Raw genomic sequence first — 5869 nt, forward strand, 5'->3', positions numbered from 1 at the left:
TATCATGATTTCAAAAAAAAAAAAAAAATATTGTGTTTAAAAATTATATTCAAAAGTTAATTGAAATATAGAAAATAAATTAATATTATTTTTAATTTTTGTAATTATTTTTTTTGGTGTAAAATAATACTGATCCTTTTATAAATTTTTTTTTTTATAGAAAGGAAATTTAATCATCAAAAAGTAAACAACTTATTGTATAAAAAAATTCAAAAAAAAAAAAAAAAAAGATTATCATTATTAAAATAATTAAATTCATCACAACACAATGCCTGTTCTTTCAAAAAAAAAAGAAAAATCAATCAATGATTGAACAAAGAGAAACTCTTGACAAAGCAGTGTGTTGTCAAGCATTTAAAATAAAATATTTTTTAAGTGTTGATGAATTTAAAAAAAATCCAAAATGATTGATTGGAATTTTGTTTAAAAAAAATATTTAAAAAAAAAACAATAATTGTTGATAAAATAATAGAACTTGCTTTACTACTTTTGCAGGGTCATCTTAATAATTACAATATTCAAAGTTATAAAAATCAAATAAGTTTACAGTCAAAAGATAGTAATATGAAGAAACTAATTTATCATTTAGAAATTGTGATCATTGTCAATACTAATTGACGACAATTGACCATTCGGTATTGGTTTACAGTTAGGTGCAACAATATCATCAGTAAGTAATGTTGTGATTGATGCAGTCCCATTGATATATCAATCAAATCTCCAATTGCAATTTAATGAATTTAAAAGAACTTTTTTTGGCTAAAAACAAGATAACTAAAATTGAAAATATAAATCATCTTGATAATTGGGATGTGCTGAGTCTTCAAAGTAACAGAATTCACAAAATTGAAAATTTAATTAATGAGACAATTGTATTTATCTGAAAAGGGAATAAAAACAATCAAGGGATTGGATAATCTTAAAAATTTAAATGCCTTAGATTTGGCTAAAAATCAGATATCTGTTATTGCAGGAATAAGTCATATGAAATTGTTGAAAGAACTTTGGGTAATTATAATTACCCAATGAAAATTAATTCTAAAACGAAAGCTTAATTTTAACAAATTAATTTATACTATTTTTATATTATTTTTTAGATGAATAACAATAAAATTGAAGATTGGAGTGCGATTGGAAATTTGGAACACAATAAAAAACTTCAAAGAGTTTATTTGGAGCACAATCAAGTTACAGATGAATCAAATTATCGTGGAAAAATGAAACTTTTAGTTTCATGGTTGGTTCAGCTTGATGCAACTCTTTGCAGATAAGTTTTTTTTCCCTCTTACTCCATTTTATTTGTTTGAAAGATAAAAAAAAAATATTCCAATAATTGTCTTCAATTGATTTATTATTAACACTATTGTTTATAAGATAAACAAGATAATTATTATTTATAAAAAAAAACAAGAATAACAAAACACATTTATTATCAAAATTCACACCTTCTCTGTCATTATTTTATGATTTTTTCCAGGTCGATGGTGGTAATTCAATGATCCAAGGAAATTTTATTGTTGAAGTTATATCTGTGTTCGATCCGCTATAATCTGTAATTGTAGTTTTTAAAAATTTATCCATACAGACATTGGATCTAGGCTGTAGCTGTTATTTATTAGTACAACTATAAACTATACATCGTTGTTTCATATATATTCGAGTTTGTCGTATTGTATTGTATACAATAAATATATCAACGTCAATAAAAACATGAAAAATATATTAATGTGCAGCTTACAAACAAAATTTCATTAAAATAAAATATTCCATTCTTTTTTTGTGATCAACTTAATTATCTCAAATTTTACTGGTTGCTTTTTTTCATTGCTTTATTTTTTTTAATATTAATTTTATCATTTGAAAATTCTATATGGATTATTAATTATTATATTATATTATATTAATTGTTTTTTATTTTTCAACATAAATATCAATTCCATATATCTTTTTGTTGATTTTATATTCTCTATATCCTTGTATTAGTTTTTTTAGTTGAATTTTGTTAATTATTTTTTTGAATTTATGTGGGATCATTCTTTATGCGCTATTATTTTCTTTATTACCGGTTAAGTTTTTCGTTTTAATATGACGTCACTCGCTCATAATAAATAATAATTATACTGAAGAAGGCTCATTTGTAATTTGCATTTTAGAGAGATAGTGATAATAAGCATTATTATTATTAATCAAATTTGCTTTTGTTAAATAATTTCTGTCATTTTTATAGTGTTGAGAAGTAGTTCCTTTTTTTTTTTTTTTTTCGTATTATTGTAAACGTTCATTTGTAACTTTTAATTGTTATTAATATTTCATAACTTTTTGTTTTTTTCTTTTTTTTGGTTTTTTTTTTATTCGTTGTTATTCAGATATTTTTACAACAGTAACTTGTTGCAGTGAATGAATTATTATATATAAAGATAAAATTATATAAAGATTATAAAGATAAATAATACAATTTTGGTGCTTGATTAGTGCAGTTTCAGTTATTGAGTGTAATTTTATTGACGTTGATTGACATTGTTCATTAGCATACAAAAACATTAACCTAAAAAATACAGCAATTATTGCTGCATCAATTCAAACAAAAAAAAAACAAAGTTTTTTGTACTTAAAATTTAAATTTTTTTTATTCATAATTTTTAGTCTTTCACAGCATTGATTTGCTGCAACGAATATAAAATGCATTGACATTAATAAATAAAAAGCTTCATCATTTGGATTAATACAAAGAAGAAGTATCAAGATTCAAATTATTAACTAATCGTTAATTTAATTATTATTCATAGAATTATATATTCAGTTATCTGACTAATCCAACATTTATTATAATTATTTTTTTTCATAAAAATTTATAGATTACTTATATTTTTTTGATTTTTTAATTCAATTATCTTATAGTTCGTAAAAATGAAAGTAGTTAAGAAAGAACCGAGCCAGTTTTTAGGAGGAAGCAAGAAAAAAAAAATGGATGAAATGTATTACGATAAGACGGTTTCAAATCCAAGAAAAAGAAATTCAACAGACAGCTTGAGTAATATACCTAAAGTATCTCTAAAAGAAAGAAGAAAATTAAAAAACTCAAAAAAAAAGTCAATTCGTAATAAGCAGATGGAAAATATAAATGAAGAAGAGTCGATAGATGATCGGATACATTTACGAACCAGTTCTAAAAAACAAAGAAGAAAAACAAATGATAATAAAAAAATGATGAAACAGTTGCTGAAGCAACTGTGCCTGCCCTGCGGGGGGAATTTTGATTTCTTTATTGAAATTCGTGATTACTAATTTTTTTTATTGTTACAATGATTACTGTTACAACTAAAAATTATTCATCCATTTTGTTTGTTCTCTCCATATTTTCTCTAAAAAATTTAGTATCTTTACTTGGTTTATTAAATTTTTTTTATTCAAATTTTATTTTACTTCATAATCACTGTCGTCTGCTAATGTTATTGTTCTTTTTTTTAATAACCGTCTTGTCATCGCATATATAAATTCTACTTCATTTATTGCTATTATGACTGCGGTGATATCTATAGAATAACATTATCAGCATTGAAGAATTTTTTTTTATTTTTTTTTTGTTAAATAATTTTACCTGCACATGAATTATTTGGTAGATGATTCCTCGTATTTTTTCAATTCGAAATTAATCTTTATTATATTTTCATTTTCCTCGTCTTCGAATTTTATATTAGCCCCTGTTTATTATCTTTTGTTTATTAACTTTTCTCACTAATCCTTCAGTGATCATATATATTTTGTTCAACTTGAGAATTTAATGGGTTATCATATGTTAATAATTTTCTTTTTCGTTTCATACATTTTATTGATAACGGTACCACAATCAATCCATGATCTTCATTTGCAGCTTCTCCAAAAAAAAAATACATCTTATTTTGTCACTTTCATCACATATATACATCGTAAATTTTTTACCAGTTCCTTATTCGTTTTTCCAATCTATTATTTCACTTTTATTTATAATTCGTGCTCGAATTGTATTACTGTATTGAATTTTTAATTTAATTTTTTACGTAAATTATATTCATTTCTAATTTTTGACTTACCATATTGTGTTTAATTTTAAATCTGTTATTTTTTTAATTTTCTTATTTATCAATGTATTTGTTGTTGTGTTTCTATCACTCAGTTTCATTTTTTTTTCTTCTTTTATGGATTGTTCCCATCTTGTTTTCTTTTACCCAATTCGATTTTATTGGCTTATGATTTCGAAAATTTCGTTGTATCTGTTCTTAAATTGGTTAAAAATGATAGATGTTTTTTTTTTTTTCTATTGATGATGTGATGTTGTTGCATTAATTTTGTTTTTATTTTTATGTCAATAATTTTTGGTTATTATATGTTGTTTTTAATTTGACTGAAATTGATTCTGATTATTCTCTACATTATTATATCTTAGGTCACATATATTGTATTATTTTCTTCTGTTTCTTTTAAACTTGTTATTTCATTTTTATTTTTTTTTTTGTGATTCATTTGATAATTTCTCTTAGATTTCCATTCGCATATTAAGAGGGGGTAACATAATTGAAATCATATTTTTTTTTATATATTTAGTAGTTTTTTTCTTTCATATTTTTCCATATTTATCATATTTTTCGTTATATTTAGTGATTTTTTCATGATATTTTGCTATATTTTCCTTTATGTTTACTGATGTTTCCCCGATATTTTCCCATTTCATCGTGTTTAGAGTAATGAAGGGACTTTCGTGGGATCTACTATGGTTGGGGGGGGGGGGAACTTAATTGATATGTTCCTATATTTATCGTAATTTTTCTTATATTTACTGATTTTTCTTTGATATTGACATATTTTTTTCTACATTTTCCTTTATATTTACTGATATTTTTCTATATATATCGTATTTTCCTTTATATTCAGTGATTTTTTTTTCATATTCACTGATAATTTCCATAATTATCGTATTTTTCTTCATATTCAGTGAGTTTTCCTTTATATTTACTGATGTTTCCCTATATTTATCGTTTTTTCTTTATATTCCCTGATTTTTTTTTGATATTTTTCTATTTTTTCCTACATTTTTCTTTACATTTACTGATATTTTCCCATATGTATCGTATTTTAGTTTACATTCACTGATTTTTCTTTGATATTTTTCTACATTTTTCAATACATTTACCAATATTTTCCCATATGTATCGTATTTTTTTCTTCAGATTAAGTGATTTTTCTGCCATATTTACTGATATTTCCCGGATATTTTTCCATAATTATAAGAGTTTTCTTTATATTTAGCGCTTTTTTCTTTATATTTACTAATATTTTCCCATATTTATTTGTTTTTTCTTCATATTCAGTAATTTTTCCTTCATATTCACTGATATTTTCTTATATTTATCGTTTTTTTCTTTATATTCAGTGATTTTTTAATATTTTCCTTCATATTTAATGATGTTTATCGGATTTAGATTAAGGGACTTAGAAAATTTTCTTGCTGGTTTTAAGAATAAGCCCATTTCTTTCTTATGTGGCTGGAGATATAATCCTTTACCCAATGCAATTGTTTCCATTTTTGTGTTGTGACGTTTATTTTCTTCAAATTGTCGTTTGGCAGCACTCGCATCATTTATTGCTTTCGTTATACTAGCAGCACCCCCACTCAATGCTCCAACAGCACTTAAACCAGCAAAAAGTGGCATTATAAATGGTAAAAAACCACCTATTTTTGATGGTAATGGTAGAATACGTGGCATTTGAATTCTTTCTCGCCCTCCTGCTTTTTTTATAGCATCACGTGCACCCTCAAGTGCACACTTGATAGGATTTTTTCCTGGTTTAATAAATTCTTTTGATAGGTTTATAATTTTTTTAAATGATGTTT

General features: G+C 23.9%; 1 pseudogene; it reads left to right on the top strand.

Moving 5' to 3' along the window:
• The first annotated feature begins 734 nt into the window (after window positions 1-734).
• Window positions 735-1271, top strand: LOC122853662 (annotated as a pseudogene).
• The last annotated feature ends 4598 nt before the right edge of the window (window positions 1272-5869 follow it).

This window comes from Aphidius gifuensis, linkage group LG1 (assembly GCF_014905175.1).
Source record: "Aphidius gifuensis isolate YNYX2018 linkage group LG1, ASM1490517v1, whole genome shotgun sequence".
Taxonomy (NCBI): Eukaryota; Metazoa; Arthropoda; class Insecta; order Hymenoptera; family Braconidae; genus Aphidius; species Aphidius gifuensis.